This window comes from Ursus arctos, unplaced genomic scaffold, assembly GCF_023065955.2.
Source record: "Ursus arctos isolate Adak ecotype North America unplaced genomic scaffold, UrsArc2.0 scaffold_21, whole genome shotgun sequence".
In the NCBI taxonomy this organism is placed as follows: domain Eukaryota; kingdom Metazoa; phylum Chordata; class Mammalia; order Carnivora; family Ursidae; genus Ursus; species Ursus arctos.
Window position 1 is genome coordinate 47,657,678 of NW_026622886.1, and position 15,820 is coordinate 47,673,497.

General features: G+C 36.6%; 1 protein-coding gene across 13 annotated transcripts in view; it reads right to left on the reverse strand.

Annotated features, from left to right (window-relative positions):
* SLC16A7 (solute carrier family 16 member 7) overlaps window positions 1-15,820 on the reverse strand; it is a 724,207-nt gene that overhangs the window by 490,392 nt on the left and 217,995 nt on the right. For 11 of the 13 annotated variants that reach the window (XM_048217844.2, XM_048217842.2, XM_057316176.1 and 8 more), the window contains one exon: window positions 5,561-5,666. The exons of the other annotated variants lie outside the window; for them this stretch is intronic. The gene's annotated coding sequence lies outside the window, so the exon portion shown is untranslated. The remainder of the gene's footprint in view (window positions 1-5,560; window positions 5,667-15,820) is intronic. 13 annotated transcript variants of the gene reach the window in all.

Here is a 15,820-nt window from a genome sequence, read left to right on the forward strand (position 1 = left end):
ATGATGCTACATTTGCCTCCACAAGGATGGCTAAAAATTCAGAGAGAAACATCATTTCACACATTTCCTATACATCCACAGCAGGCATAGAGGGCTTCCATCTAAACTTCAACTTCCACCTCTAACAATGTTCATTTTTATTTAAAAAAAAAAAAAAGGTGGGGGCGCCTGGGTGGCACAGCGGTTAAGCGCCTGCCTTCAGCTCAGGGCGTGATCCCGGCGATCCGGGATCGAGCCCCACATCAGGCTCTTCAGCTATGAGCCTGCTTCTTCCTCTCCCGCTCCCCCTGCTTGTGTTCCCTCTCTCGCTGGCTGTCTCTATCTCTGTCAAATAAATAAATAAAAAAATCTTAAAAAAAAAAAAAAGGTGAAGTTATTTACACATCTTTTGTTTTCATATTTTCAGTATATGGTCCAGCTACTGCATTGTTTGCCCTGCCCAACAAAGTTCCTCCAAAACGCGCTGCTGCTTTATTTTGCATGGAGGAAATAGAGTTCCCCTCTTGGAGTGAACAATCACTTGGCAGCATAAGTTATTTTAATGGACATCTCTTTACGCTGAGCCTTTGCCATCTGTTTCACTCTCTAATTACAAATGCAGGAAGAACACAATTCACAATTGTGTCTATAAAGAAAAATATAAGGGACTTAAATGCAGGTTTCTATCACTGCATCTGTTCAGTGATTTTAAATTCAGAGGAACGAAAGGGCAGGAAACTTTTCTTTCCCTTCTCAATCCAATTAGCACAGACAAGAATTCAAAGCACAAAGTTACCAAGATTGGTTCATCTAGCAAAAATTGGAAAACTACCATATTAATCTTGATATGTGTTTTACTTTACACTCTATTTTTTTTCTCTGATTCTAATAATGGTACAGAAATTATAACTTTTTTTTTTAGAGGACAGGCAGAAAAGTCACATGATTTTAGCCAGCAGAACAGCTCAATGACAAGTGTGACTCAGAAGCAGGACCTTTGTCATTTAGATGTAATTAATTTAGTCAAGAAGAAAAGGCAAAATGTTCCCTTCCCTCTTCATAATGTTCTGTTTTATAAAGCTCACAAACTTGTAAGTGAAAGGGAATCTTAAATCTAGGCCATTTGGCAACTGAGTAATAATGCTTCCTCGGCCTGGTGCCTAAGGCTAGATTCAGAGTCTAACAAGGAAGAGAGATGAAATAAAACAAGATTGCATATGCATAACTAGGCCACTCACTCCACATTTCGTAGGTTCAATTATTACAGCAGTATCTTGTGTCTGTGGTGGCTTAAAGGTCTTTCCTTCTTAATTGTGACAGCTGCATTCTCTTGATACATCAATTAGTCCTCAAAACACAGAATTTGCTCAGACCCCTAACCAGCCCAGCTATTATGTGTCAAATCAGTTCAAAATAGAGTGAGCTATGTAGAAACAATTTAAATTACCCAACCATGCAGACACTAATCACTAAGGCACTAGCATATCTTAACTCTTCAGGACCACTAGAGCAATATCACACAACACTACAACTTACTCAGTAGCAATCCCGCTCACCAGCAAAGAGCTCAAATACACACTGGAAGACTAAGTAAAACCCAGAGAAGTGCAGTTTTTCTCACTATGACACCAAACTAAAACTCATAAAACCATCAATGGTTAGGGAAATAAGCAAATTTGAAGAATGACTTGTGCCCATAAACACACGTTTTCCATCCTATTAACGTTCTCACTGAAATGAAGAGAAAATGTATAACTTGGGTGTTTTTTTTTTTTTAATCTAGACCTTTTTTTCTTTTCCCCCATGCACATAAATCCCTCACACATAAGAGGGTCACTCTACATATGAGCCAATAATGTAGGAATTATCGCCCCATGTTCTGGGGCTATTATCTGGTGTGCTAATGCTGTGAAATGGAGATGGGAGCAGTACATTCATTCACCCTGTTAAAGTTAATAACTCAATGATTTACAAGACAGGACACATCTGAAGTCAACTGAATTCATTGTCTCATTAAACAACGCAGACAGGGTTGAAAATATTATCCTCCAGTGCTTTGAACTTGCATCTGCCCCATTACATTTGCATTAATGGGGCCTCAAGAAAGTCATATGCAGGTAGCTAATTGATGTTCTTAAAAAAAGATTCCAACCCTTAGTTTTGATAATATTAGGGAGATAGGATGAAAAATCAGTTGGGCACGTTTCATACACTTGCAGGAAATTTTACATGTGATCATTTTTATCTTCTTTGTGACTTTAGCTAAATTAACATACATGACTTCATCCCAATAAATGCAACCTGTTCATCCAGCCTTAACTTACCAGCCCAGCCCCCAGTCTATCCTCCCCGTACACCAAGATCCCTGCCCAAACAGCTCCACTAAGTGGCCTAGAAATAAAGTCCGTTACTGGAGACCACATGGCAGAGCATCCTCCCCTCATACCCTAGAAATGTGCAAAATCATGGATGATGACGGAGAAGCAACGCTTTCAAAACTCAGTTGAAGATTTACTTCTGTTAAATTTGTTCTGCGAGCTCTCATTTTATTCATGATTTTTCTTAAGTATATATTAGGTCATGTTATGATTCTGTTTAGAATTCTTCAGTGGCTCCTCAGTGCAACCCAGACTATTAGGCCAACTTCTGATTTCCTCTCCTTCCATGCTTATCCTTTTCACAATCTTCAGTCACGTAGGCCTTTTGTCTGTACCTTAAACATGTCAAGCTTTTTCTGTCTTGGGTCTTGGTACTTACTGTTTCACCTTCTTTATATACTCTTCCTCAAGATTTTTGCATTCTACCGCCTTGTTGTAATTCAATCGATAAATCAGAAAGCCTTCCTAATAAACCAAGCTACAAAACAACTCTCTCGTTCCTACGTTATCCTATTTTAACTTTGTCATTGCATACCGATATCTAAAGTGTCCTTTTGTTGTTATTGTCCTTAAATGTTATTTCTTAAATGTTATTTACTTTGTTATGTGTTTACTTTAAGAGCATAGCTCCTTAGAACAAGGACTATGTCCCCCTCATCCTGATGATTACAACAGTGTGTCACACACGGTAGGTGTCCAACACAGTAGTCATTAGCTCATGTGGCTATAGAGCACTTGAAACGTGGCTGGTGTAACTGAAGAACTAGATTTTTATTTGTTTAATATGATTAAGTTAAATTTCAATAGACTCGTGTGGCCAATAGCTACCATAATCAACAGCACAGTTCTAGATAATCAATTCTAGCGCTCCAAAACAAAATAGCTGCTATCTTAGATGGTGCTGGAAATGCACTAAAAGATTTCCTCCTTGGATATCTTTGTCTTCCACCATGACTACATACCAGCCACTGCCCTTTTTGTAGGACATCATCAGCTCAGCAGTGTTGTAATCTAAGGAGAATACACTCTAATCATTTTGATTAATGTTGATGGACATTTTTAGTGATGGACTTAGAGCAACATGGAAGAATAAATGGATATGGACTGTGCCCTCATTAACTACAAGTCACAAGAGTTAAGTAAATTTTAACACTTTATAAACTCAAAGAAAGTAAATGCCACTTGCACTAGAGATGAAGAGATGAAAAAGGGAGATAGTGAAATTGAGAATTGATGCTCAGCAACCCTTAAGATTTTACACCCTGCTATCAGGTCTTGATCGCAGAGGGCTAGGATTCTAAATCCAAGAGTTGGTAAAGGGGACATCGTAAATCCCAGAGCCTGAAAGTCCTCTATAGTCTGTGGGAAAGGGATAGAAAAAAAAAATTATGCTTCAAGAGAGTTTGCCATTGGTCTTGGGTCTTGAGTCCAAGTTCAATAAAACTAAAGGAGAAAACAAACACCCACCAGAAATCAAATTCCAGGCTCTACACACAAATAGGTGAAAAGTTAAAATTTATACTGCTATGGGCTATGGCACCTCAAACTCAAATTAACATACAAAATCAGATTAGGGATCATTTATAATGCAGGTTACTGAAGGAAGATCTTTAACAGAGACTTAGAAAGCATACTTCATTGTCTAGGGCCTTTACAGAAAGCAGAATCTTCTTGAGCTAGGTTAATGAGAAAGGGAATTATATCGGGGTATTAGAGTAACTTAAAGAATTTCTGTAAGGGCCAAGAAACCAAGCTTGGCTACTACATAGCCAAGGAAGAGTCACACATCTTGAAGAAATATACAGTATACCACAGCCCAGGAATGTTTCAATGGAGCTCACTGCAACCAATGTCCACTCCTCAATTCCTGTGTTGCCAGACACCATACACTAGAGCTTGCAACAGAAGAGCCACAGCCAAGGTTTCCCTGGATGTTACCTCAGAGCGTCCACTTTGTCTTTCTATTTTTACCTGGGTGCTTCTCTAGAACCTAGCTTAGGAGAGGAGGCCCAGGACTAAGAATTCTGAAAAATGTAGATTTTAGCTTTACAGAAAACTTCATAATACAAAAAGGAAGTCTACAATGAGAGGAGTGGAAATTGAATGAACCAACCTGAAAAATATGCCCCTTACATCTGATCTCCCTAAATTTGACCCACATTATGGATATATAGCATAAGATTATACAATAGGTTGTGATAATGTCTAAATAATTTCCTAAAAACTCTCCACTAAACTATGAATTCCATCAGATCATTTTGTGTGTTGATTCTTGATTCTTAGCGCCTGGCATAAAATATGCACAATATTTGTTAAATAAATACACTCTAAATAATAGATTATGAATCTCTAGAACTCGAGAGAGTATAACTCCTTATTTTAACACAAACAGGAAAAACAAAAGGGTTGTAGGATAATATAAATACCATGATAGATGAAGGCACGGATCTGATTTGTAGGGAAAGTCTATCATATATATATGCCGAGAGTTTATATTTCATGACAAACTGCTATTTGAAGATGTTTGGATATAGACACCTAATAGGCGTATATATTAGAGCATGTGAAAGCAAAGAGACTAATGAGTATTTTTAAAACATAACTAATATTCTATGGAGTAAATAATAAAGACTTAAAAAATGCAATTTAATAAGATAGAGAACCAGCCACAGCCATTTAAATCTTAAATGCTAACTTAGGATTGAAGAAATGTTTAGACCAAGGAAGCTGTTTACTCCTTCTCAACTTTGACCATCTTTAATTGCTTGAATACATATAATAAGGTTCTCAGTGTTCCTATAACTTGAGTTTTCTCTATTATAAAGTAGGATTAGACTGTCAAGATCACTAATCTTTTCTACATAGACAACATAAGAGAATATTCTTTAATTACTCTACATTAGTAGGAAAAAGGCAACTAGTATATATATATATATATATGTATATACATATATATATATATATATATATATATATACATATATATATATATATATATTAATGTGTAAGATGGACTTCTGGTTCCCAGTTCTGCATGAAAAGATTCTGTAAAGGGCCACCCCATCCTAATAAGTGAAAAGCTGAATATACTGAAAAAAATCAACAACCCTCCTAGGATCCATAACAGAGATGAGCATACGGGGCAAACCACTGCCCTCAATATTGGTAAGATCCACAAGCAAATATGGAAAATAACAACTTACCAGAGCAGAGATTCACAGGTCAAAAACCATGGAAAGAACCCGAGATTTACGTCCAGGAGCTCAACCAGGTTTCCACAAGATATAGAGGAAAAATCCCCTCAGGCTTCTGGCAGAAGAAGAGGAAAGGAACCATTTTGAAATATGCCACCATGCTCTGTTCTTAAGAAAGACTGACCTCAGGGAAAACTAATTAACCAGACCCAAAGCTGCTGGGGTTTTACCAGAGCCTAACTCACCTGGGGGAAAGGCAACATCCAAATCCAGCCCACTCTAGATCCCCTTCCACTTACGAAGGGATAATAAAAATTAAAAACACTTGTGACGTTCACAGTTCAGAGAGGCATAGCCTCCCTAAAAGACTGAGACTGAATCACAGGACTCTAGAACTCTTCCCCTCCCCACACCCCACCTCACAACCACATTACTAATGGCTTATTCACAGCAATTCCCTTTACCTGGTACACCATGTCTGGCAATGAAGGAAAAATTACAAAGCATACCAAAAGGCAAAAAAATGAAAACACCACAATTGAAAGAAATGGAGCAAACATCAGAACCAGACATGGTAGGGATGTTGGAATTATCAGACTGTGAATTTAAAACAGTTATGATTAATATGCTAGGGCCCCAATGGGTAAAATAAACAGTACATAAGAACGAGTGGGTAATGTAAGCAGAGAGATGGAAATCCTAAGAACCAAAATGAAATGCTAGAGATCAAAACTCTGTAACAAAAGTGAAGCACACCTCTGATGGGCTTCTTAGTAGATTGGACACAGCTGAGAAAAGAATCTCTGAACTAGAAGACACCACAACAGAAACCTTCAAAACTGAAAAGTAAGGAGAACAAAGACTGAGAAAAACAGAACAGAATATCTGTGGGACAATTTAAAAAGGTATAACATACATTTGTTGGGAATACCAGAAGAAGAAAAAAAGAGAAAGATGAAGGAGTAGAAGAAATACATGAAACAATAACTGGACATTTCCCCAAGTTAATGTCAGACACCAAACTACAGATGCAGGAAGCTCAGAGAACTACGAGCAGAATGGATGCCAAAAACAAACAAACAAACAAAACAAAACCCTACACCTAGGGTTTCAAATTGCAGAAAATCAAAGACAAAGAAAATATCTCAAAAGAAATTGTGGGGGGTGGATACCTTACTTATGCAGGGACAAAGATAACTGTATCCAAATTCTCTTCAGAAACCATGCAAGCATGAAGAGAATGGAGTCAACATTTAAAGTGCTGAGAGGAAAGAACCGCTTTCCTAGAATTCTGTACTCTGCAAAATTATTCTTCAGAAGTGAAGGACAAAGACTTTCTCAGACAAACCAAAGATGAGGGAATATGTTGCCAGCAGACCTGCCTTGCAAAAAATTAAAAGTTCTTTAAAGAGAAGGAAAATAATATAGGACAGAAACTTGATCTACATAAGGAAAGCAGGACAATCAAAAGAAGGATTAAGTGAAGGTAAAACAAAAACTTTCATTTTTCTTATTCTTTTTTTTTTTTAAAGATTTTATTTATTTATTCGACAGAGATAGAGACAGCCAGCGAGAGAGGGAACACAAGCAGGGGGAGTGGGAGAGGAAGAAGCAGGCTCATAGCGGAGGAGCCTGATGTGGGGCTCGATCCCAGAACGCTGGGATCACGCCCTGAGCCGAAGGCAGACGCTTAACCACTGTGCCACCCAGGCGCCCCATTTGTCTTATTCTTAATTGATCTAACATAACAGCTTGTTCAAAATAATAGTAACCATGAATTTGATTATGTATGCTTACATATACATCATATAAATGTGCATATATACATACAGATATATATGCTATGGATGAACATAATATATAAGTGAAATGAATGACAGCAATAATACAAGGGCCAGGAGCGAGGAATTAGAAATATTTTCTAATTAAAAGGTACTCACTCAACCAGTGAAGTGGTATTGTGTTATTTAAAAGTAGATTTATATTAGTTATAATGTATATTGCCAACTATAAGGTAACCACTAATATATATATATATATATATATATATATATATATATATATATATATATATTTTAAAGATTTTATTTATTTGAGAGAGAGAGAGAGCACAGGGGGTGGGGGGGAGGGTCAGAAGAGAAGCAGACTCCCTGCTGAGCAGGGACCCAGACATGGGGACTCGTTTTGGTGAGTCTAGGATCAAGACCTGAGCCAAAGGCAGCCACTTAACCAACTGAGCCACCCAGGGGCTCTATTTTTTTAAAAACTATAATGGATTGGGGCACCTGGCTGGCTCAGTTGGTGGGATGAGTGACTCTTGATCTGGGGGTTTTGAGTTTGAGCCCCACATTGGGTGTAGAGATTACTTAAGGAACCCTGTTCGGTAGGGACCCTGCTTCTCCCTGTCCCTCTACCACTTCCCCCACTCATGCTATTGCTCTCTCTCTCTCAAATAAATAAATAAAATCTTTTAAAAAACCCACAAAAGGTAAGAAAAAGTTGAAGACAAAAATAGAAACAAAGAAGGGGAGGCTATGCATGTATGGGGGCAGGTGTATATGGGAAATCTTTGTACCTTCCTCATAATTTTGCCATGAACTTAAAACTGCTCTAAAAAAATAATCTCTTTACAAATTAAAGTATAAGACAACAGATAGAAATCTCTATTTCTAAATACCTACATGGAATTTCTAAAATAATTTCCACTCAATGTTTATTGATAATAAAAGTAATTAAGCAAATATATGCGATTATTATTATTATAAAAGTGAGACATTCTTTAGAAGTTTTTCCTACACAGTTACTTTGTTTGAATCAGTCTTCGATCAGAGTAAATACATTTCTACGTATCCCACATCCAGTAGGTGGCACTCTTTCTTTTGCACTAAGAACCAAATCCAATAGTAAGGATGGAGAGACCAATGAGCCAAGGAAACCTCATCACTTTAAAATGCACTTTACATTTTCAGCTAAGAAGTTAGATGAGTATCTGAGTCTGTGAATCCGCAGACATTCCAAACTTAAAGCTGAAGCAACCCTGTTGTTGACAATAATATAGGTCACTGGGACACCTGGGAAAATGGAATAACTGGGTTGTCTGATCTGACAGGAAATTATTGCAGAGCTCTGCGGTGTTTCAATGCCTCAGGCCATAGAACAAATTTTTAGCTGATCTAAGAGTAAGTTCAAGAGTCAAGATGATGCCAAATTAAAATTTTTTCATCAAACCTCTCCTGAAGCTGTAAAAACTAAAACAACAGTGATTTAAGTTTTTTATCTCTTTACATTTTCCATTTTTAATGGCATGGAGATTTGATAATAAGCAGCAAAACAATAAAAATATGAATAAAGACATAAAAAATAGCCAAGAGTAAATGCCACACACTGCCTCTCGAAGAGTCTAAAGCACACTTAATGGATATCATCTCATACTAAGAGATATTTGATTTTTCAAAGCCTTAGCAAGTAACTTTTTTTTTTTTTTTTTTAAAGATTTTATTTATTCATTCGACAGAGATAGAGACAGCCAGCGAGAGAGGGAACACAAGCAGGGGGAGTGGGAGAGGAAGAAGCAGGCTCATATCAGAAGAGCCTGATGTGGGGCTCGATCCCAGATCGCCAGGATCACGCCCTGAGCCGAAGGCAGACGCTTAACCGCTGTGCCACCCAGGCGCCCCAGCAAGTAACTTTAATAATATTTGAAATATACACAGTTTGTTCTATTCTTTCATCTGAAAGGAGTCAACATTCTACTGATCATCTTTTTCTTTCTTAGTATTTTCTTTGTCTAGCCTCATTTCAAACTTGGTTCTGTTGTAGTTTATCCTTTAGAAGGAGAGGCGCATATTTATTTCCACCTTAGCAAGGGTTATTTTTTTCTTTTTCCTTAATACCCAGATTTCATATTTGTTTCGTTGTGTCTATCTCATTCCTAAAACATTATTTCTGGAATAAGATAAGGTAAAAATCAATAAATCAACCATTGTGGATAGATGGCCTACCAGACTTTAATTCCCAGCACATTGATCACACAAATCCTTCTCTTCGTGTACTTAGTTTTTTATTATCGTTCACTAGACCATGACTGAGTGCCCCCAGGCAAGAGACATGTTTTATTCATCTTTATTCTACTTGCAAGGCCTAGCACAATACTTAACACGTGGTAGGTATTCATGCAATATTTATTTAATGATTGAGCAAATTAATGAATTAATTAAATCAAATTTCACTTTCCTTTAGGTTTATGCCTCGTAGCCCTTCCAACATTTACTCCCATAATATATAGGAGTTTATTTCCATAATTCAGTAACTAATATCCCCATATTTCTACTTTTATTGTCCTGGTAACAATAAAGCCCTATACCCTTCACTTTTTTCATAGCCCATTCTTACAACTATTAAAAAAAAATCCAACAGGTAAATGTATGCTTCATGTTAATTTCACCACACCTAATGTTACTCTTTGTTCACATACTGGTCCCAAGTAGTTGCTGGGAGAAGAAAGGAGTAAACAAATAGAATAAACAAGGATTTATTCTATTCTATATACTAATAGCCATATATGGTAGGGCATGTTGCCTTTGCAGAGGGACATTTCATGATTCAACTCAAGTCCTCAAATTATGCAGTAAGAAGTTCAGATAAAAAGTCCTATAAATACAAAACTAAATTTTTAAGCTGCTTTGTAAATATCTAAAGAAAACTGATGTTATTATTGTGAGTTCAAGAACCACCTACCCTTCTGATTATGCTATTGTATTTCTCACTATTCACTGATAAACAGGATTAATCTGTCTGTTTTAACCCTAAAAACTGCCTTTCTGCAAGTTTAGTATTGAGAATTATTACCATTAGAATCTTTCATCTTTGCCGTCTGTACTCAATGCTTACATGGTTAATTCTATGCATGATCACAGTCTCTACAGATAGAAAACTACAGATATCTCTCCAGTTTCAAGTGTATAGGAAGAAATCCAACCCTATGAGGAAATTTTTAGTTCAGGTTTTCTTTAATTCATAAAGAATGACATTATTTAATTTAATATTCTATTTTTCATTTTTGGCATTTTGGATAATTAGTGCCTAATTCTAGTTTTGATTCTTCCATTGGTGGCCTGTGTTAGTTTAAAAAAATGAACTTTCTCAGTATTTTTTTCTTCATCTTGGTCTCTTTCCAGGTTAGTAAACTTTCTACTTTGGTTTTACCTTTAAAAAGAAGAGAATTTAACAGTAAAATTTAAAGGGAATGTTTTAAGCATATTATGCCACTTAGCATATTCAGGAAGTATTTTAGGATTTAGATGCAACATATTTATTGAATTTCTACTGCTGATGTTACTCAAAGCACCATTTGTATGAAGATGATTAGTGCAAATTTCTTTCCTTGTTGCCAGTCTTCCCTCACCAAAGTTTTTGAGATGGATATGCACATCAGTTCCCACTGTGTTTATCTTTTTTTCAGGCTTTGAGCCATACAGCTTTGGAACAGTCGAGTGTATTTGTTAACATGGATGTCTTAAACAATGGCGAACTTGTGAACACGAAAATCATTTTCCTCTCCCTCACCGTCACAGCTTAGATAGCTTTCTTCCCTACAAGTACAAAAGAGAAAGGCTTTCTCTGGAAAAAATCGAACCAAACAATCTGACTTCTGGGACAAGGAGGAGGGCAAGTGTGTAAGACCTATGTTTAGAAGATGGGTAAACGAATACCTACACGCTGAATGGAAGGATCCCCAATGTTTTCCTAGGATTTTACGGTACTTGGATACCCAGTGCTGGGCCCTAGGAGGCTGTGATCTGGCCTATCACCCAAAGTTTGAGGTCTTTCATTGACTATGCATCCTGTCCCAAGAGAAAAGAGCTCCAGACTTTGACATCTGGGGGTCTCATGGTCAGGTTCTTATCCTAATAATTCTAATGTGAAACCCAACAGGAGTTTATAAGGTAACAAAGCTTACCCTCCATTTCTCCGTTTTTTTTTGCCCCATTCCTAGAAATTACTCAGTTTACTCAAGCATCTCCAGATAAGTTTAATAAAGTTTCCAACATGAACAAACAGACCGACACAAACAGATGAAAACAAAACACAGAAGAAATAGAGAAATTCAGGAAAAATATGGGCAGTAAATAGAAGACATTTTTTAAAAAATATAAGTTTTGGGCAAGAGATTTTTCATCCATGAAATGAGAACAGGATGGTTTTTTAAAAAGTAATGATCAGAGTACAAAAAATAACTATATTAAAATTGTGACACATTTCAGACATATATTTTTCAAAACCTGATTTTCAGGAAGCTAAGGGAAAGTGACCTCCAACAAAACATGAGATTAAAACAGGAAAGAAGCAAGCATGGGATCAAAAAAAAAAAAAAAGAAAAAAAAAAGGAACAATTCAACATAAGAGAAATGCCAAGACAATGATATTAAAAGCATAGGGTATGATAATGAAGGGGAGAATTAAGATGACAGTGGTGCAGCAAGCCTATGGAGCAATTAGTTAAGACTGGCCTAAGAAGAAATTAACCTGGCATCATCCACACACATGGTGATGACATGGTCAGCTAGGCCGAAGGTGACCAATCAGGGCTGCCAGGAAGGCCCAATCCCTGTAATGCAGACAGCTCAGATGGGATCAAAATGGATCCTCACAGTGGCATCCATAGTAGTCTCTTTGTAAAGCACTAGGTATAATGTTCTCAGTCATATATGTTTGAGGGTGGCACATATGTTAAAGCATTGAATATCAAGTTATGCCATTTATTTACAAATCTTGTGGCTACAGGGGCCTACGTGGCTCAATCAGTTAAGCATCCAATTCTTGGTTTCAGCTCAGGTCATGATCCCAGGGTCATGGGATCAAGCCCCACATGCGGCTCGGGGCTCAGTGGGGAGTCTTCTTCTCCCTCTCCTGCTGCCCTTGCCCCCTGCACTGTCTCTCTATACAATACTGTTATTCATAGGAGCAGAAAATGGGAACATAATGTCTATTTGACACATTAAGTAAACTTTAGTACATCTAAACAATGAAATACTATGTTACAATTTAAAATAAAAAGGGAGGTCTATATTCACTCTCATGAAAGGACATTCATAATATATTAATACATAAAAAAGATCAAAGTATATATTTTATTCTGAAAGTATATACATCAAAATCTTAATATTGATACACTGAGTAGTGATATTTCATATAATTTTAATTTTATCTAATTTTCTGCTTTATGTCTACAATTATCATTTATTATTTAAATAATTAAACAAAGAAAAATTATATGCTATAAAAATGAAGAAACTTGAAATTCCTCATGAAGTCTTGGTAATTGTGATACTTTTCATGAAGCCATGATAATTTTATACAAAATAGTATGCTTTCTAAAAATTGCTCAAGATTTTAAATGATTTTTACAAATAGTGCTGATGTATTTGTCAGTGAAACAAAAATTCCACTGATTTGATCCCATTCTTTGTTACTGAAAAGCTTACAAGTGTGGGGATTAAACACAAGAGCATAAAGAGAACTCCCTGTATTATTTTGTTCATCCCACTGCTTCAGAAAGACAATAAGCCTCTAGTTCCCATCATTTAGAGAGTCCTGAATTTACTGCTTTGTTTTACTAATTGACCCCTTTTTATTTATGGGTATGGACATGCACAGATTTATAATTTTAGATTGAGTCCTCTAAAATCTGAATCCTATTCAAATAGCCACAGTATCATGCTATTTAATGACTTTGAAAATTTCATTGCATAAATACTGAAAACATAAAAGGCTTATAGTTATTCTTGGATATTTGAACAACTGCCCAAAATTAAAGGAAGCCAGCTCTCTCTGTACGGTTTTGAGACCAGTGACTTTTCCCCTTTTGTTTGTTTGTAGATCAAGTTGAGAATATAATGAAACCTATGGACCCTCTTCCCAGAAAAATGGTCTTATGCACATATAAAAATTATTTTTTATAAACAATTTCAATTGTTCAGAGTGTCTCCTGAAGCACAATTTCTTAATGGATAAGTTAGAATTAGTGGGTGAAGCTAAGAGAAGAGCTGACTTCATTTCTACATTAGAAGGAGTTTCTAACAAAGCAGAATTTTCCGATGACGTGTGTTGCTTCATTAAGTACTCAGTGAGGATCATTAAGTATATTTTGGAAGCAGATTGAGTGAAATGGTATAGAAGGAATTCCAATCTCCAAATTGAAGTTTGGCAAGATGACTTCAGAGCGCACTTTAACTGTGATATTTTATTATTGGATTTAAATAAAGAGAGTGTATTGAATCCAATCAGTGAGCTTCAAGAACATGAAGGGAATCAAAATATGTATGGTGGAACTACTCTCTGCCTCTCTCTATTTTCTCATCACAAAGACAATACAAGTATTTGTGTTCTCTCTCTTGGTCCTTCTTGGGACTTTTGTTTCAAAATGGTGGCCTGACCACAAGCTGTACTGCTTTCCATCCCTACAACCTCTTAGAATTGACAGTAAAAAAAGAAATAAAGTGGTGTAATTCCACAGTAATGAAGAAAATGATGAGGATGCAATCAATGAACAAGAAACTCATAACATTTTAGAAGGCAGAAGGAAAAAGGATAAGCCAGAATTGGCACTAGACACTGGAATAAACTGAGAAGGATACTGCAGGAGACAAAGCAAAGGAGAAATTTAACCTGCTGAAGGAACCTCTTGAGTGACTGATTTATGGACCATGAGCCGAGCAGAGAATAGAAGTCTCCCACCACCACATGCAGAACCCTTGCTACCACTTGGCTATGCATGACAACCACAGGATTCTTCTCCAAAGAAACTGCATTATCTAGCTCTGCATATCCAGAAGAACTCTTCACATCAAAATCTGTAGAGTGAAACTCTCCTTATTTCGGCATTTAGAGGTTTTCTCGTTTAATGGATCCTCCCACCCACTCACTGCAATATGAAATCTCCTGAACTTAACACGCACACAAAGCTTCCAATGTATCCCTTCTTAAAAGTGAGCATAAAGTCAATATTCGACATTAGATTGGAGGATATTGGCAACATGGAGAGAAAGCCAATAGAAACATAATTTATGTATCGTAATGATGAGAATTCGTTTAAAACCAAATACATTTTTCCAGTGAGACTAAATAAGATATAGTATCCACAAAATAAGAATAGTATACTATGAAAAATAAATTATCCATGAACAAGAAACTGCTTTTAGAAATTAAAGAAATATTGCAAGATTATTGAATTGAAAGATGAAAGCAATTATCAAAAAAGAAACCCTTCTAGAATATATAAATAGAATACATGAGATAAAAGATAAAATGCAAAAGGACCTAGCCAAAATCTGTAACATCTGACTAAAAAGCGATCCCCCCAAAGGATAAAAAGGTAAAAATGAAAAGTGCAAGGCAAGTTTAACAATTATTTTAAATTAAAAAACAATGTTCATAGCTAGTTTCCCAGGGCTCAGGAATATGTTAAAACAACGGTAAGTGCGTTGATAGGGTTTCTACAAAGTACACAAACGAAGCTGTGATCAACTTTATCCTGGACTTCCTAGAAGTTGCAAAAGAGCACAAATGTAGGTCTAAAATGGCTGAGAATTCAGTAGTAAAGGAGGGAACGCGAGTGATTCTAGGAAGAGGGAGCACCACAAAGCTCTGGCATGGACAGATGAAAACTGCCTGTTGCCTGCCCTGTGCTCATCATGAAAATATGTAATAAGCACCAGCTCATTGAACAGATGCAGCAATCGGCTAGCATAGATACCAGCTCTACACAACCAGTATGACCAAACTGGCTGACAGTCATTCCTGCTGGTACAAACAGCGAAGTGCAAGTTTTTAGCTTGACTGGAAAGTTCAGATGTTTGGTACCCAAACCACAGTTTTAAAAATGAGCAAATATGAGCTGAGAAAAATGAAAATAATAAAAACTGGGGAGAAAAAAGATGAGTAGCTTTCCTGTTTTAAGGCGTGTGGTCTTATGAAGCAAGAAAACCATTTTTTTTAAAGAACACAAATACCTACATGGTAATCTCATTCATTGGGCCAGAAATGTGTATTATATATATATAAATACACACACACACACATAAATATATATGCATATGAAGATACCTGGAAGTCTCCAATTTTAAACTGAAGAAAAGGTTTCACATGTTTGTACCACTGGGCAAAGAAATTATTGACTTTGTTTTAAGGCTAGAGATGCCTAATTTACCTTTCAGGGGAGGTTTTGATGGTAGGGTCTTAGGGTTTCTTGAACACCAGAGGGAGCAAGAG